Source organism: Motacilla alba, chromosome Z (assembly GCF_015832195.1).
Source record: "Motacilla alba alba isolate MOTALB_02 chromosome Z, Motacilla_alba_V1.0_pri, whole genome shotgun sequence".
In the NCBI taxonomy this organism is placed as follows: domain Eukaryota; kingdom Metazoa; phylum Chordata; class Aves; order Passeriformes; family Motacillidae; genus Motacilla; species Motacilla alba.
The window spans coordinates 56,660,647-56,679,056 of record NC_052046.1 but is presented as its reverse complement, the minus strand read 5'-3'; the positions used below and the strand labels follow the sequence as shown (position 1 = coordinate 56,679,056).

Below are 18,410 nucleotides of genomic sequence, written 5' to 3'. Positions count from 1 at the left end.
AAATCAGGATCTACTGGCAGCAGCTGATAGATAGAAAGATTCTGTGTGAACTACCAGTTCTTTTGGAACTAGTAGTTTTGTTTTTGTTTCCTGAAACAGCAATGAGTGCAGTCTGATAGCTGAAGATTAAAACTTGGCTGTAGCAGCAAAATTTGTACAGTTGCTCCAGCCACAGGTGCCATGAGCTGGTGATGGTAGGCAAATGTGGCTGCCATCAGACATCTATCTATATCTTCAGCACGGCAGAGCACGGCTCCATGGCAGAGATTGGTATTGCTTCTGATCCATGGACTTCCAATGTTTGCTAGGAATGGCAGTATATTGCTAGAAGGACTGTACAATGCTGCTAATGACTATTAACGTATTAGAGGAATTAAGCAACTAGCCATTAGGATGAAGATTTCAGGAAACCAGCAAAATGTTTTGAACTGAAGAAGCACTGAACTTGAGATGCATACATTATAAAAAGAAAGCATTCATGTTTGCTGTTAATGCTGAGGGGGACAATGTTGCCTAGACCCAGGTGAAATTACAAGATGTTTGGCTGTGGAATTGCAACATAAAGGTCATTTCATGCTTTGTTACATAAGTGTGCTGATGGAAATCGTCATATTGGAACATGTTAGATAAACCTGTTTATTTCCAAGAAGAAAACCTCAACCTTATTAAAAAAATGTTCTAGATTTCATATGCACCTTGTTTTGTGAAAGCTGAGCTTCTGAGAGTCTAATTAATTTTCAAAAAATTTTCCCTTTTATAAGCAAACTCTTAATTTAAAAATTGGTTTTGAAATCCTTTTCCTATTTTGAAGGATGCCCAGGTACCATCCACAATCAGATTCAATTTGGTTATAGGATTGAAATGGTCTGATGAGTATTGCCCTTGAAACAGCTGGTCAGAAAATTCTGCCAGCCCTCTGTATAAGAGAAGTTTGTAAACATTTCTTTTGTGTTTTTGCCTCATGGTTATCCTTTCCAAGAACAAGCTGTAAATCAAGTTAAGTGTGGCTTCTGTAAAATTTCTCACACTACTGCCATAGTTATCATAGAATCATAAAGTAGTCTGTCCTCTAGTTCCAACCCCCCTGCCATGGGTCTTCCACTAGACCAGGTTGCTCCAAGAGCTATCCAACCTGGCCTTCCACATTTGAATGGGGCATCCCTAATTTCACTGGGCAGCCTGTTCCAGTGCCTATGTGCTTTTGTAAGTAGTCTCTGTCCATCTTTCTTGTAGGCTCCTTTCAGGTACCAGATCACCACAATTAGGTCACTATGAAGCCTTTTTTCTTCCTGGCTGAAGAAACCAAACTCTCTCAGCTTTTCCTCATAGGAGACGTGCTCTCATGAAAAAGTTTCTTCTAGATTCAGTACAGTATTGTCTGAACAGACAAGAAATCTACTTGGCTCCTCCACACTCTAACAGCCAATAGTCAGAATTTTGCAAGTGGGTCTTTAATGCTTGTTTAAAATGCTGGCCTTAACTGCTGCTATCTATGTGTCTATATCAATTTGGAGTACAAAACATAGGATTTCAAACGAGAGGTCTCCTAACAACAGTCTGTTCCAGTCTGACATGCTCATCACAGAGGGATATATCACCTCTGAATTGCTTTAGAGCTGGAACAACCTTCAAAAATAAAAAAAAATAAAATAAAAAAGTACTGGTCATGAATTAGGACAGGTTTTGGCATATGTGTGCCAGATAAACTGAAACAGCTGGATGTGACTGGTTTTAAATTTCAGTATCTATCCTTATTCTCCTCTGGCTTCTTTTCAGCATTAGTCATGTTTCTGCACCAGAGCTCCAACTCAACAGAGTTATAGGATGTATTACAGATTTCCTCAGGATCACATAGTCTAATTTGCCAGACAGGTTTACTAAAAGGTAGGTTTATTATCCAGTGTATTGTTTAGACACTGTAAAATTCATATCTCAGTAAAAAAACATTCACTATCTTTTACATTAAGCCAGTACTAACTTAAGATGAGAAATTAATTTAAAAAGTGATTTTAAACTGTGAGAGGTTTATCATCAAACTCAGGTTATGATAAAGGATTTTTAAAAACATTTTATTGGAAAAGACACTGACACACATCAAACCCAAATATTTTTTTCTGTCTAATATTACATTGAATGCATACTCTAAGTATTCTACAGCCTGCATTGAATTCTCATATAATCTTCTGCACATAACAACTCAGACAACTAAAAATTAAGTATAATAAGAGGATCAATTACTACATTTTGAATAGTTGCAGAGATAATACTGTGTTACAAGCTTTTAGTTTAACAAATAACTCTTCAGACTAATTTAGTGCTGCCTTGTTATTGGGATGATTGCAAAGAAATTTAGTTTATCAAAGAATTTACTTTGGGATGCACACCCCTTGGGGAAGTTTATTTATTTTTCTCAGGAAAATGGACTGGCCTTAGCAGCTGAGTTAACTCTTCTGCATCCTTAGCATAGCCCAGGAAGAAGCCTCTTGCTCTGGGCCCATATTTTCTGGAAGTTATGTTACTATTTAAGTGTGCAATAACCCATACCATGTATCCATGGGCTACTTTACATTGATAATATGCAAACGGAACAGAAGTTCAATCCAGTGAAAATTTAAGTTATAATACACAAAGAGAGACAGGCAGTAAGGTAAGGTGAAAACGGATTAGAGGGTGAGGGGATTTTACTAGCAGCAACAGCAGGATCTGAACTGCAGCAGTAACATTTCCTGCAATATTGAAAACTGTACTACAAATGACTCTGCTGATGCTTTGGGGAAGAGGTCTGCCTTACCACTGTGAGTTGGAGTGCTTATGCACCCGAGCAGTCTTGCTATCCCCTAGTAGCAACACACTGAACACAAAAAAGATTACGTGACTTCAGTTCAACTCTACTTGCCTCTGAGTTTTGCATTATTCTAGAACCCTCTTCAGTAATGTTGTTGTTGCCTGCCCTAATGTAAAGCAACCTTGCACCCCTATGAGCACAGCTAAGTTTCTTCTGCTTCTGCTATGAAGTTAGGCCCAACCACTGGTTCTTGGATCATTTTTAAACGGAAACACTGGCAACACAATGCACCAGGATTATTTCAAGCTGGTGTTCAGCACCATTAGCCCAAGATTCTAAATTTCCAAATGAATCAAGGTCTTATCTAAATTTCAGCAAAGACAATCAACTAAAGAAACATGCTATCAAACCAAGGAATCCCCAGAGCCACGTGCTTTGTATTCAGACATGCTGACACAGTTTAATGTGACATGTTTTCCTCTTGATGCCAGCAGCAACTAGTCATGTTTAACAGTCATAAATGCACAAGATGAGTCAAAGGCAGAAGCTTCAATTCATACCTACTAATGCTACAAGGAATAATTTTCGTTTTTAGCTTTTTAGTTTAAAATGTTATAAAAATCACTCCTGTTCTTGAATGACACACAATACCACAAAATTAATAGATTTGCATTGGGTTTTCTGACAATAATATGGTTTATTTTCAACAAAAGAGGAGTATGGAGGATGGAAGCAACAGAGAGAGATTACTGGGCTTAAAGTAAATATGAAGTGGATAGGAATTTTATCTACATTAGACCACACACAAGTATTACAGATGTTAAAGTCTCATTTAACTCAGAGTCTTAATAAGAATTGCAATTAAAGCTATGCATACATGTTTAGGTGCAAAAATGTGGCCTTGTGCCCCATTGATGAAATAATTTAGACTTTTGGATCAAATCCAGAACTGCAAATACTGGGACAGAATAAAATCTGATAAATGAAATTAATTTGCAGCACAATTGTGAATATTCCTATTATTATTCCAGCACATACAACCAGATATGTGGTGTACATTGTATGTGCACATAGAACATTGCTTGAAAATATTTTAAAAAATAAATAATAAAAAAATAATGTGGTCTGAATACAGTGGTAAACTGACATATTTTTATTTATTTGTGGCTGCTAGATAGCCAACTTCTTTTTTAATAACCACATGCAATTTGCCTGAAACAATGTAATGTATATTCATCCACTTTGGAAAAATAACAAGCTGAAAAAATCCAGGAAATCTTGCTAATCTATACCTTTAAACATTTATATCCATCACTGGGTACCTCTAACTCCTAGGAAAAAATATAGCACACACATGTGCTGGGCAAGATGCATGTTTTAAAGCCTTTGTCAATTCTGAAAACATAGAAGAAGGTTTTGTACCAACTAAGATACTAAATCTCCAGCCATTGCTTACTTCTTTGGCTCACACAGACTTTGTGGATTTTGATAGGGAAGATTGTCGAGCTTTCAGTATCACATTTCTTGGCACTCATGGGCTCCCTCAGCTCAGTTGCTTGTGCTGCTAAGTACATATATACATTACAGAAATGTTAGAAAAATCTTTTTTCAAGCACTGCCATTTTATTTTTGGTTAAGAGGTTTGAGTTGCTCTTATTTTTGGTTTGTTGTTTTTTTGGTTTTTTTTTTTTCCATTTCCTGAGAATCAGAATCACTGAGGCTGGCTGGCCCCTCAGGAAATCTCTAGTACCATGGCGACTTGAGCAGGGTCAGTAAAAGCTTGGGTATGGCCCAAGATCATATTGAGGCAGGTTTGAATATCTCAAGGAGGGAAACTCCAGAACCTCACTGGGCAATTGGTGTTCAGGTACCCTCACAGTAATAAGTTTTTCTTATATTTAAAAATAATTTCCTTTATTTCAATTTCTGCCCATCACCTTCTGTCCTATCACTGCATACACTCTGACTGGCTCCTTACATACAGCTACAGGCATATCACTGCCTGGCTCCAACATCTTTACCCTCCCATCAGATAGGGATACACAGTGATAAATTCCTCCCCCAAGCCTGCTCTTCTTGAATGTAAAAAACCCCAGCTCCACTGTTTAAGCTGCAAGCCCTTCATCATCTTAGTGATTCTTCAGTGGACTTGCCCCAGTATGTTCATGTCTCTCTTTTACTCAAGAGCCCAGCACTGGACACACCACCCAGATGTGTCTCACCAGTGCTGAGGACAGAGAAAGGGCCACCTCTCTTGACCTGCTGTAATGTTAGGCCTGATGCAGCCAGGGTGGCTTTTGGTGTTCTTTGTCACAAGGGCACACTGCTGGCTTATGGTCAGCTTGGTGTCCATCAGATTCCTAGGCCAATTTGTGTCACGCTGCTTTCCGTGACAGGGAGCACTCTCTGTTGGTTAGCCCCCAGCATGTGCAGGTGCATGGGGTTGTTTGTCCCTGGGTACCAGGTTTGGCGTTTTCACTTGTTGAGTTTCTGGGAGTCCCTGTCAGCCCATTTCTCCATCCTGATGAGGTCCTTGGGATGGCAGCACAACCATCTGGTGTATCCACCAATTCCTTCCACTTTTTTAACTAATTAACAAAATTGGGAAGATACTTGGTATCATCAATCTTTGCTTGTTATCACTGTCAGACACAGAATTAAAAAGTGAGGCTAAATGGCAGGTATGAGATCTTTAATAAGACAATTATTAGAATAACTTTACTAAGAACACTTGTTTTGAAGCCTTATCTCAGAAGCCTGAGCACAAATCCTTCTTAATGACTCACTGATTTCAAAGTTTATTATTTTACTAGAATTGATGTTTTTCTTCATCAAGAAGAAAAACCTGTATCAAAATCTGTCACAATGTGCAAGCTTGCTGTGACAGTTCAGTGGCTTGTACTATGTGCTATGGTTATGGCAACTTTGGTTGAAATCTGGCTTACAGCAGGAGGGGAACATATGTTTTCATGCTTCCTTTTCAATAGCTTTTAAAATAATTGTGTAACTTTAAATGTACTTTCACCAGGTTTCCCCCATTGCTTTCTGAAAACAGAAAGAAAATTCACAGACCAAAATTACTGTACGTTTTAATTACTGTATGTTTTTATTGGCCAGACAGAAGGCAATGGAAGATTTCATCAACAGACTGCAGTTGCCGAATGGAGCAGGAATATTTTTCTGCGACCATAACATTTGTGCCTGCCTTTGGCAGGTGTTCTGTCGTTTCCAGCCGAGGGATGCCCGCGGGTGCTGCAGCAGCAGCGGCCAGCCCGGGGAGGATGGCCTCTGGCGGCGTGTTCTGGCCAGCCCACACTAGATGGCAATGCTTGCGCGGCTCTGCGAAGCGGGACAGCAAACGCAGCGTCGGACATGCCCTTTGTAGCCGGCCGTGATCGCATAGTGGTTACTATTCTGCGTTGTGGCCGCATAAACCTCGGCTGAAACGCGAGTCACGGCGCAGTGGGAACGCCACTGTTTGAGTCCTCTCGTTTGGGGCCTCGGTGCTGCAGACAGCGCCGGGGGAGGTGACCCCCACGGAAACCCTCCCTCTGCAGACACCACTGCGGTGTCTGATGCATAGAAAAAACTGGTCAGAGAAAGCAGTAGCTGCACAGGAAAGGCTCATATGGCTCATTGCTGCCTGACAAGGTGGTAGGCACCCTTTGCACCGTGAGCTTTTTTGTCTCGTTTTGTGTGATTTCAAGAAAATCACACAGATGTTGCTGTGCTAATTTTGTCTGGGATAATATTTTCTCTGATTTCACACTGTCAATTTTTAAACAAATGTCCTTGCATTCTCCCAGCAAACATTAATTTATTTCTATGATCTGCCCCCAGGGATTACTCACCACAAAGGAAAATTCCAGAAGAGTTTTTCCAGAAAGAGCGGCAAAGGAGGCATTAAATTACATGCAATTTATTTCTTTACTGTGAGGCCCTCATAGTATCTTTACTCCAAGAATTATGCACTTTTGAGATGAGTTAATAGCAGCAAATGGAAGACATCATGTCTAGGCATAAATTTGATAAAAGAGAAGCAAGACACTGCTGGAAGTGCAGTGTCCTTTTTGGGGCAGGGAGAGAGGATGATGCAACTGAGGATTCTGCCACAAGGCAGAAAAGTGATCTAATAAGATTCTCTGTTTATCAAAGCAACATTCATGACTCCTGCCCATACTGCCTGGTGGGTGTTTCTGTCTATTAAGGTGGAGGTGCTAGGGACTGGTTTTCCAGTGTGGGAATGGTGAAGTAGGGAAGCTGGCTGAAAGGCAAAAGGGAAGAAATTGTCAAGAGACGCTTCAAAGCGCTACAGTTGGCACTTTGCATGCTGACTGAATCATATAGCAACACAGCTCTAATTTGTTATTAATAGAATATGCTCCAAAAATTATAAACAAACTTAGATTATGTAACCAGTTGGAATTTCATCCATAGACAGCTACTCATCCTGATGACTGAAAAAAAAACCTGCTCATTTTGACCAAATGATTTCTTCCGTATGAAAAAATCACGGCCTGACTACAGGTAAAAAGAGGAAACAGGTTAAAAAAGGAGGAAGAAACAAATAGTAATTTATGGCAAATTGATTTATTTTTCTAACAGTTGAAGGCAGATTATCAAAAGTTTTCCTTACTGAAGATAGTGTATGTCTTCTGAGGTCAAACATCATTCAGTCAACCAGACAGAGTATTCATAACTCTTGGCAAAATTCCTTCAGCTGTTTGTCCAGACCTAAGGAAGCAAGCCTATCTTGAGACTATTATGATGAAAAGGCATTGCTTTTAAAGCAGGGCTCACATGACTCTGAAGACCTGCAGGGAATATTTAATTCCATTAAACCTATCTATCAGCAAACAAAATTAAGAACAACCTTATGGTGAAACAAAGCTTCTGAATCAACAACAAATCTCTTTCTAGAAATTATACTTTTGTCTTTCTGGAAGACTTCATGTTTCTTGTATTAGGTCTTCTAGAGTTCTTATACAATTATTTTTCAATCAAGCTCAGTTCCTATGCAAAAAAAAAAAACCAGCAATGAAGCCTTCAAAACATGTGTCCAGCAAGAATTTTCTATGATATGCTAGTTTTCTTACTGTTGCTTTAGCGAAATTATTCAGACTGCTTTCTCAGGTGTAGCAGTAAAATACCAATTTATACCACATGGTTGTTATTCAAATGTATAAAAACATTTACCATAGCTATATGGTAAAGTTTTCTTCTCTGTGCAAATAAAAAGGTTAGTACACTTTTTTCCCTTCAGCTGCATGGTGAATAATAGCAGTAGTGCAGATCCCAGAATAAGCACATCCTAGTATACCAGATTTTCCTCAGGAGTTTAGATACAATTATAGAGAGTAAAATAAGAGGTTTGCTGCTCATATTAGAGAACAGAAACAACAGAAAAAAAAAAAAAAAAAAAAACCCACATTATTTGAGGAGCCTGGGAAAATTGAGGGAGTTCTGTGGCTGGCTCCATGTACAGCTCTCAGGTGCAAGAGGCACACAGGCACTGGCTCAGCAGCACAGAGATGCTGATTGTGTTGACACCACAGACCATGTTAAAAAAGAATCTTTTTAATTATCACAGTTATCACAAAATATCAAAGCTATACTCTCTTAAAGACTTGTAAAGCACTATGTTTTGAGATCCCTTTGGATTGAGGCTTTTTTGTGGAGAAGAATGAATTCTTTTGGAAGGATTATCACAAAGTGTCGTCTCCTGAGTTCTATTTGGTGCAGAGAAAACATAAACAGCATTTCTGTATAGAAGAATGGAGGAAAAAGTTGTAAAACATTACACACGAGAATTAATTTCATGAAGCTTTGTAAAAGAGTTATTTATCAGATGTTTTTGAAAATGAATGAAAGAGCTGATTTTGTTTCTGTGAGATTTTAAATCAAAAGGTCACACCTATAATGATTTTAGAATAAAGAAGGATGATAACTTGGAATTTTAAGATGAAAACACATAGATAAATACATTTTTAAAAAGTGAAATATAAACCATTACTTAGATAGTTTTGGAGACATTTGGTGGGTTTGTATTTGTGCTGAACTTTTGATGAAGAAATAAAACCAGGCCCTACTCAGGGCCTCTAATTTGCATTGTAGTGCAAAACTTTGTAGGACTCAAACCTGAGTAAAAGCTTAACCAAAAGCGGTACAAGTCAAAAGCCTCACAAACTGAACAATAGTCTCCACATATGTTCTGGTGCAGCTCTCTCCAGGGCTGCAACTGCCGAAGCATTATGAATAAGACGTAGTCTTGACCAGGACATGTTTTCTTTCAAGAAACACCAAAGACAGATTATGAGAACAGAACTGCAACATCAGATATTGTTTATGTAGTTCTGTTTACACATCAGGCTCAGGAATTTCTCTGTCTGCCAAATCTTTCCCAATTACTACCCATTCTGCAATAATAGCCTGTAAACTCAGAGCTGAATTTCCAGATGTAAAATCATCCCACCTCTGAAGTGAATTCCTGGCATTCTTTGCTAAAGCACAACCAGGTATTTAAGCTTGCAGAAGTTCTTTTTACCACATATTTCCTTTCAAAGAGTCTACTTGACCACAGCCTTTTGAAAGGATTTCAGAAGGGATCTATAAAAGTTTTAATATGAACTACACTCCTGTAAAGAGAATGAAAAAAAACAGAATTAATTTGATTTGATGACTGCTGATTTAAAACAGCCACTGACTGCTATCCTGCTCAACACCCGATATGGATATCAGATAGGATACAACCAACTTTGCTGCACTCCTGAAAAATGAAGAATAACAGAAACCTTCACTAGCGTCTATTAATGTTTCAAAAGCTTTTCAAGACTTTCTGCTCAGTGCTGCATTTTCAAAAACTAGCTGTCTTTCTATGTAACTTAAAAACTCTAGCAGTTTTGGCCCTAATCAACAGCTAATGTTAAGATACAATAACAAGAAAGAAATCTTTCCCCAAGATATATATATATATATATATATATATATATATATATATATATATATATATATATATATATATATATATGCTTTTTGTTTCAGTGCCAAGAAGCAAAGTAGTTGTGCTGGGGATATGGAGATAGACACCTCCATGTCATAAAGATTTTATGTTCTATGTGGAATGAGCCATGCATGAGAACAATAACAAATGCAAAATGACATGGGAAAACTACAAAGGAAGGCATGTACTCTCTTCTCATGCCTTGTTTTGAAACTACTCTTCTTTTCATGCTTGCTTTCAGTTTGCTGCCTAAAGGTAGAGAAGGCTGCCAAAGTGAACCCTTTTCTATGGCCCTCAAATTGTTCTTAGACAATAAAAAAAACAGAGCTTCAGAAATAGATTTATGTATTTTAATATTTTGATTTATTATTATTATTATTATTATTATTATTATTATTATTATTATTATTATTACTACTACTACTACTACTACTACTATTTATACTATGGTTTCCAGCTGGGAAAGTGTTATGTGGACTTGTCTGCTAGACATGATGACCTGCATATTCGAGCAACATATAGGCAAATCTTTGTGCAATTCACCGTTCAAACTCAGTTCCAGGATTACCTCTTTGTGTTTCCTAGTCTGAAGTCCTGTTATCCTTGGAAACTCTTTTTCACTGAAGTCTTTGTTTTATTTTTCCCTAATGAGAAAGGAAAATTGATAAATATTTTCTCAGTAAGTAGAGCGCTGGGAGCCATCTGCACTTTCTTGTTTATATTCCATAATGAAGCTGGCTTTTAATTTTCATTTTCCTGTGAGGAGAATAAATAACTTCAGGGGGAGGTGGTAAGAAAGGTCTGATTATCTGCCTAAACTACCCTTGGTCTCAGTTTATAGGGTGACCATTGAGCTAGCAAAACAAATATTGGTATCACAAATAAAATAAATCAAACTGAGTAACTACTGTTTTCCAGAAAGCCATCATAAAAAAAGAATATTTTTTTTAAGGGCACTTGGAATTTGTCTACTATCCTAATGAAATTCTTCAAAATCATCAATAATTACAATAAGGTAATATTTAGACAGAGATGAACACTGGACATGGAGAAGTCAGTTCCAGGTAGACTAAGGTCAAGCAGGGGTGAGCTTTGAGTGCTTTAGCAGCCTCAGGATGTTGAATAAGTAGAGCAAAATATTTGGTGTGGTAATTTTTGAATTCCTTTTTCAGGACTTAATTCAGTAGGATTCTTTAAATAGTGTGTGCACCTGTGATGAGTTAATTTGCTATTTCTGGACTTCATAAAATCTAACACAGCAGATGACATTTCTGTAAGACTACAGCAGGGATACAGTATGAAAGATCATCCTGGTCTCTTTCACGCTAGTGCATATTTCTAAATTGCTTTCTTTTGGGAAATCAGTCACATCTGTCTCATCAATTAGACCAAGAATTCACAAGTTAATTGCTCTGACATGCTCCTAAAAGGCTGATGATATTTAGACAGGAAATCTAAGGCAAATCAGAGGAATACTCAAAGATATTTTGAAAAATACAACAGAAAGAGCTCTCGAACCTGAGGAAGGTCCTAACATGCCAGGTTAGGTCATTAGCCTACTACACCAAAACTAGGATATCTAAGCCCACAGCCTCTAAAGGTGATGCACCCTCCCAGGTTTCCAGGCATGTAGGGCTTTCATGTAGGGCTTTGATTTCCTGACTCCAGTGCTAAAAAATATTTGTTTCCCTTCCTCACTCAGAAGTATGTAAAGAATTTTCCTGCTCCCTTGGGGTGAGAGAAAGGCACCTGTCATTCACACTCTGAAGCAGTTGACCTCCTGCAGGAAGCTTGAATCTATCTGGGCTTTTCGGAGATGTTATCCATTGTAAAGGGGCTGATGAAGCAGTGAGAGAAAAGCAGTGTTTGCTCTTGAATTGACTCCATATCAAATTAAAGCACCAACTCCCAGAAACTATTCTGTAGCTTACAAATTCTTTATCAACTCATAATAATGATGCTTTATTAATGTAGTTATTACCAATTATGTAATTTTGTTTGTTTGTTTATTGCACAAACAGCTGTTAGGTACCATAACCAATTTACTAAATCAAAATGGTAATTTTAGGAGTCTTCATACTGAGAATCTGTACTCATATTATTCATTGAAACAGGACAGTGAAATTGCACAGTCTTCCTACTACAAAAACAAAGAGAATCAACAGACAAGTGATGGTTCCTCTTGTCTGTCACCAGCAAAGACCTTCTGCTGGCAGCAGTCTGGGCCTAGGTAAGCAGCATTGTCATATTTCCAAACAATTCAGGCTGATTGTCTTATTAGCATGAGAAACCAGGAAAGATCAAAACTGAAGAGGCTTCATGGCTCAGTCTAGACATAAAGCATCTGTAAGGAGTAAAAATTCCATGGCCACTATGAGACTGCATTTTTCACACTATTCATAAGAATTTAATTTTTAAAAAAATCCCCCTTGGCACCAGGATTTCTGAATTAATACTTACTTATGCTAAGTACTTTTTTAGAAAAACATTCTTGTAAAAGTTACAGAGCTTCTATTTGCTTTCTCGTCTTAGTCTTAGACATTACTAATAGATTACTTTTGGTATGCAATCTGTACTCTTCAAAAGAGATAGAATCCCCTGCCGTGACTCGGATTTGAACCGAGGTTGCTGCGGCCACAACGCAGAGTACTAACCACTATACGATCACGGCAAGCCATCAGAAAGCTCAAATAAAGGAGAATTTTTTTTCCCTGGTGCTCTTTAAAATGTTGTATAAATGGTGCCACCTGCAGTTTACAATGAGTGTTAGCAGCAGCTTGGTCTAAACACTCTTGCAATTAATTATCATCTCGAAATTGCTTCCAGACATATTTTACCTTACTCGTAATCATCCATGTTTATCAGAATTGCCTAAAAAAAGGGTTTCGGATTGTTATAGTATACTTTCCCCGTCCCTTAAAAATCTTTTCAGAGATTTTTTTTTCATATTTTATCAGGCAGAACAGTAAAACAATTATTATTTCTTTCAAAGGAAAGCAGCGCCAGAAATCAAGCTACACAATATACAGAAAGATTATAATGAGGAAAAAGAAAAATGGGCAAACTCCAGGGCACTCAAGTCCTATTCAGAAAACACAGGCTGTTTTTTCATGTTTACCCTCTCCATTTATATTCATTGTTTTAATACAAAATGTCGTTGTTTAATTGCCTTGGAGAGCACAGAAGCACCACCACTGCAGTGGTACATGTCCCACTGAATGTCTGAAAGAGAAAGACATACCAAAAAACTTACTAGACTGTAATATGCAAGACCATTAACATGTCTTTAGCAAGACTTCAGCATGCTGAGATGCGGATTTACTCTGGATGAACGTCTGCACTGTGGGATAATTCATAAGTAGACTGTGCAAAAGAAGCATGAGGCTGGGAGTTTAAAATGCCAATTTACTAAATGGACTCTGCTCTGCTCTGCTCTGCTCAGCTCTGCCTGAGGAGCAGACACTCTCACTGCCTCCATCTCAGGGTAAAACTCTGATCTCTGATACCTCTTGCACTCATATGGAGGCCCACCTTGCCCCTGGAGCTGCAGGAGAGGAGAAAGTATTTCTTTCTGGTGGTTGGTTGGGGCACTTGGAATAAAAGGGTGCTCTCTTGGTGGTTTGGACTGCTGTACTTCACCCTACGGCCTTCCTCAATGGCATAATGGGACCACAATAGCATTTTTCACTCAGGAGTCAGCATACCCTTCCACAAAGCAGGAAAATGGCATTGCTCAACATCACTAGAAAAAAAAGGTATTCAGTAGTATCTTCTCTGAAGTTTCTTGTTGTTATAGGCCTGTGAAGGCAGAGCTATCAGAATATTTATTGCATTTCCATATGTATGGCTTTAAATAACTTTAGGTTTTCTAATTTCAGATGTTGTTATTACTGGTTACTTGTCTTGAAGTAATAAACAACTTTTAGGTTTTGGGTGAGTGCCTCAGAACATACAGATTTCTCCTAAAGACAGAAGTCAAGTAAACATTATAGATATAGGTTTTTGTCCATGGCATCCCCCTTCAAAGCAAGGGCATTAAGTTAAAATTACAGCAGGACTCCTTGAGGTGCTTTATAAAATGATAATCAATAGATTATGGAGATTTTAAATGTGGTTTAAATACCCGTAGCTGTGATGAGACAGGCTTTTTGCAAACTCTGGAACATATATTGATCCACTATAGTGTTACCTCCCATCACAGTCATAGAAGGGCTTCAGTTTTGCAGCAGTGAAATTTACAATGTCACCTAATGTATTTTTTGTAAAGCTGGAGTCATTTGATGTACAATTTTTTTTTATTTCAGATCAATCTATACATGAGACTATGACACAAAAATTGCATTCATAAAATTTAAGATAAGTACACAAATTTTTGAGATGAGAAAACAAGCTGTAACCACTAGGTAACAAATTATAATTTCATGATCTGTTCTACATTGGTACTATTTTAATTTAATCTCTACATGTCTCACTTTTTTTTGGCATTCATTATTATTTTTTATAATTTCTTTTTTCCCTAAAAGAATGTTAGTGCACATGAGCATGCTCTGTGAAGTATTTGCGTAGTCGTGCAATTCTCTGCCCCTGTGTTCAGCCTTTTTACCTGAGGTTTAGAAGACAGCTGTGAAATTATTACTAATGTAACTGAAAACATAATCTTTCAAAACAACTACTTTTTCAGTTAACTTGTCAGTTTTGGATAGAACATTTCCTTTTTTCATGATTGGCTCTCTGGTCAAAAGCAAAAACAAGTAATCTGAAGACACTCAGACTCCCCCCAACAGCCAACAAGTACTTGGGCAGGTCTGGAAGAAGGAGAATTTGAAATATATACAAATAGCATATAAATCTCTCTCATTTCCAAGTAAAAGTCTTTACTTGTCAGATTTTTAATTAATGGAAGATGAAACTCTGCTGTCATTTACTTTTAACACAGGCAAATGTTTAATAGGACTAGGCTCCAGACTTCTAACTCATGTTCCAGTTGAGTGCCCCCAGCATTAGGCCATGGAATTTTTTGGCTTTTTTACCTTTGCAATGAATTACATATCCAAGACTTGACAGAAAACCTGTGATAGACATACCCCTGCCACACAGAGAGCCAAGTAGCCCAAACCATACACAGAGGAAACAGGAGAAGCTGTTCAGGTCTCTCCTCTGCTTACTACTACGTATCTGGGCTTCTCAGCCCATTTTGTGCCTGTCTCTACCAGGAAGTCTGTATTTCTTCTAAACTTAAAAATCAGAGACAAGCTGTATTTAATTTTGAGTAACAATCTTGATTTCTGTGACTCTCAGAGTAACTTAATGCAGTTCAAATGTTTGTTCTGACCACATGATCGAATGGACTCAAGTGCTAGGTCAAAGCCCAAACTTGGCTTCATACTGTATTTAGACTACTTTGTTTAAATGGTCACAGGATACTGAATATATACTTTTTAAATGTTATTGCCATTTTACAGTAGGCAGTTGTGATACCAAGACATTTGGGGATGTACAAGTGAAAAGGTCTCTTTTAGTACTGGTTTTTAGTATTAGAGCCCTACAGACAATTTTGTGCTTGCTATTTTGTTCATGGATGCCTTCAAGCAAGAAATCCCATCCCCACACACATGTGCATGAATGATTTGTTGCAGTAAAAACTAGAACAGAAGAACTTATTACAGGCTGAAAAACTTTTGCTTAAGGCTCTTCATCATTAATAACATAAAGGATTTATTTTTTTTTTTATCCAGCAATAATAAGGACCTTCTATGAAAGTGAGAGGCACAATCATCACCCAGATCAGAGATCCTGCTTAGAAGAATTGATGCAGTGCTGGAGTTCTGTCTAGATGGACATATCCAGTGCCCTTGTGGGGGGAAGGTGACTGCCTTGGCATAGACACTTGTTAGTTTTCATTGCAGAGTTAAGTTATTCGATATTTACATTTCCTATCCTCACTGACTGTATTTTTTGAATGAACATGAAAGAAGGGGGGAGATAAAATTATATTTAAGTATTGTAAACAATTCAGGCCAACATCTGGAGGTCTGCTCTACTCCTTTGGATGGATGACATAATTTGAAGAGTCTAAAGTCACACTGTTCTGTACATAGACAGTTCTGATCAGCAGTATTTCACAGTTGCAAGGCACATGGGGCTTTATTTTATTGCCACATGCATGCATGGCATTCAAACAGCTTCTGCTGAAATGATTGCTGACTGGCTTTGCTTCAGCCCTTTCACCACCAGCACTCCATGTGGATGCCAGCCATATGGGCTGGGCCAGCTTCCCAAGGGCAGGGTATGCTCCCCTTCTTTGACATGCAAGGAACAGGTCTGTGTGAGCCTTGCAGAGCCCTTAGTACTGCATGAGTACAACATGCCACTCAACAATACTGCATCACCTGCCTTGCAGGCAGCTTTCAGCTGAGTCCAGCTTTCACCTCTGTTGTTCTTTTCTCTTCGTGCAGCTTTCAAGTTTCTTTTTGGTAGCCAGAGGCCTAGGGTGAATGAAATGATTGAAGCATTCTTCCACCAGAGCTCTATCTGCTTACAGAAACAGGATAGTCTCAAAGTCACTTTGGCTACTTTTGCAACCATGTATATTTAAATGTAGACGTTTATGGCATAAAGCATGGCTAAAACCTTCAAAGTAACAAAATGGCCTATTATCAGCATTACTTAGTTCCAAGCACAGTTGTGTAATAAGCCTTGTGGCACAATTCCTGCGTCAGTGATGAGAAAATTGTAGTCAGCTCTCAATCACCCCACTTTGCACAAGCTACAACCAGCAGAGTGTTCAGGTCAGCTTTCTAAAAAGAAGGTGCCCTTCTGTTCATGAACAGCAAACTTCCAAAGTCTATATTGTAAGTGAAATTTCCTACCCCGTTGTCCAGTGTTTGTGGTATGCTGTCCAAACCTGCACTGACATTTCATTCTGCTTGTTTCTGGTACAAGTGAATGTGTCATCTGCCATTCCTTCATTTTGTAGCTTTTCTCTTCTTGCAAAATTATCCATCTTACTGAATATTCATGTAGATTGTATTCCTATGGTTGACTTGTTGGTAGGGATTTTTTCTTAAGTGATTCTTGCTCTTTAAAAGTTTTGCATGCTATTCAAGGAAAACATGTAAATCAACTTGGATTATCAAAATGTGCACTGTGGTTTGCCTGAGGTGCAACATTAACTAGTACTGATCTCTCCCTAATTTTGGTACTGAATCAGTAACCTATCCTCAAGGGTAAAGAGCTGATGTCCTGGGAGGGGAGAAAAATTTCCTTGTACCTCCAAACATAGACTGAGAATAGGAAAGGTCTCAGGATGTTCTGTTATTGTTAGACACATGTTCTTTTAGACTCTAACAGGATGTAAGCACAACTTCCCATATAACGTGAGTTGTTAGCAAATTAGTTGAGGTATATCCAAGGAAAGGTTTTTGTATATATAGTGTTCCTAATATTTTGATTTTTTTTTTTTTTTTGTAATGCAACAATGCATCTAAAGCCAGCAGATTGTCATGTGTATCCAAACAGTTGCAAATCATACAATAGGGAGGATGACTGTAAGGCAGCTTTATAGTTTGTTCAGCACCATGCTCTCTCTTCTGGTAAAGAAAAAGGGAATATGCCTTTTCAAGTTAGGATTTGCCAGTCCTTTTCAGTATGCTGCATTTTAACTTATTCTTAGTGGTTTCAGCTCTCCACGTAGCAGCATTCTCTGCACACATACTCTTGCAAGAGAGGCAAGTCTGGAGAAAGCACACAGAAAAAATGTAAGAGATAAATCACGTCTGTATTCAGCTCAGACACTTGCAGGCATCAAAGGACAAGTGAAATTCCTTACAAGGAGGTAGTAATAAGCAAGGCAGTCAAACCAACAAAACTGAGCTAAGGTCTCATAAGTTATATGACCTATACATGATAATGGTCTGTTGATTGAACATGTCTTCATAGAGTTTTCAACTAAATATTCAAGAACAAACCAGGTATTTGATCAGACTCTGTTTACTGTGAGTTCTTTCTTGAAGCACGCAAAAAAATTATGGAGGAGATAAAGCATTAGCCTTTTTGTGAGACCATAACTGGCACAGCCCATACCCTCCTGTCAGTCTGGAACATCATGCCTTCAGCTGCAAAAGCTCTGGGATATGTTGATCACTAATGGCACTTATCTGTAGCCTCCTCATAAAATGAGGGTGAGCATTATTTTCCAGACACCTAGAGAGGATCTGGCAGAGCAAATTACCCCATGTTTCCACAAGATGAAGGGGCAGAGCCACAGGGCTATGGATCTTCAGCTATAAGCAGTTGTAAATCTTAGCTAGTCATGTTTTCAGCACACTGTCAGTGCTGATGAGCACCACATGGCTCCCCCAAGATTTGAGGGTATATGCCTCTCTATCTCATTAATCTTTTTCTTATTATAAGCAGAACTGTTTTATATTTCTTTCACCATAAGTCATGAGGAAATTTGTTTGTGCCTTCTGTGTAGGAGTGGGATACAGTCAGGCACAGGAAACCACTGAAGTAAATTATCCTGTGAGGGGCTATTTCCAACCTAAATTTTCAGGCTCAGTTGGATTTTAGCTTGGAGTGCCTCACAATCTAGCTACCATGGACTGAAAGTAAACTTGACTGTAT

General features: G+C 38.3%; 1 protein-coding gene and 1 non-coding gene across 8 annotated transcripts in view; both read right to left on the bottom strand.

The window, feature by feature from the left end:
- NFIB (nuclear factor I B) overlaps window positions 1-18,410 on the bottom strand; it is a 264,606-nt gene that overhangs the window by 210,722 nt on the left and 35,474 nt on the right. The window lies entirely within an intron of this gene.
- Window positions 12,385-12,456, bottom strand: TRNAH-GUG. Its single transcript has one exon. It is a non-coding gene; the product is annotated as a tRNA-His (tRNA).